Raw genomic sequence first — 818 nt, 5'->3', positions numbered from 1 at the left:
CAGCTCACTCGATTGGTATTCACCCAACTTCACAAATTGACGCCTCTGTGTCAAATAACTTCTAATCCATTTCAGAACCATTCCTCTGATCCCATATTTTTCTAACTTATCCATTAATAACTCATGATCGATTGTGTCAAATGCTTTTTTTAGGTCAATAAATATTCCCATCGTGTATTTCCTCTCATCCATAGCCCTTGTTATGTCCTCCATCAGGTCGGTAATGGCCAAAGATGTCGATCGGTTCGACCTAAAACCATATTGGCAATCAGAGAGGATTTTATGTCTATCAATAAATGTGTCTAATCTGTTATTAAAGAGTTTTTCCAAGATTTTTGAAAACTGTGACAACAGAGAAACCGGTCTATAATTTGTGAAGTTGTGCTTATCCCCAGATTTATACAGTGGAATAACCTTTGCAATTTTCATATTATTGGGGAACTGACCAAGTCGAAACGACATGTTAAAAAGATAACTTGGTAGCCAGTAGACAGGAGGCCTCAGCTGTTCAGCGAGTAATCGGCTTAACAAACTTTAAACAGTTACTTTCCAGCTTGATCATAAATGTATCAACATTAAGTCTAGGGGTGCACCGAAATTTCGGCCACCGAAAATTTTCGGCCGAAAAGGCCATTTTTATTTCGGGCCGGAATAAAAAAAACACGCCGAAAATGCCCCGCCCCGCCCCACCTCACCTATCCTCGCGCAGCACAGGTTGGGTTTCACTCACGCTTGAGCTGTTATATCACGCGTCTCCCCATCAACGACAAAGCATGTCAGCGGTGTGGAAGCACTTTGAAGTTTCCGATGAGGACACC

The 818-nt window shown here is 41.7% G+C and overlaps 1 protein-coding gene across 1 annotated transcript in view; it reads left to right on the top strand.

The window, feature by feature from the left end:
• LOC109968831 (mannosyl-oligosaccharide 1,2-alpha-mannosidase IA-like) overlaps window positions 1–818 on the top strand; it is a 49,309-nt gene that overhangs the window by 47,577 nt on the left and 914 nt on the right. The gene's annotated exons all lie outside the window — the stretch shown is intronic.

This window comes from Monopterus albus, unplaced genomic scaffold, assembly GCF_001952655.1.
Source record: "Monopterus albus unplaced genomic scaffold, M_albus_1.0 scaffold164.1, whole genome shotgun sequence".
Lineage (NCBI taxonomy): Eukaryota > Metazoa > Chordata > Actinopteri > Synbranchiformes > Synbranchidae > Monopterus > Monopterus albus.
This window is presented reverse-complemented; position numbering and strand designations above follow the sequence as displayed.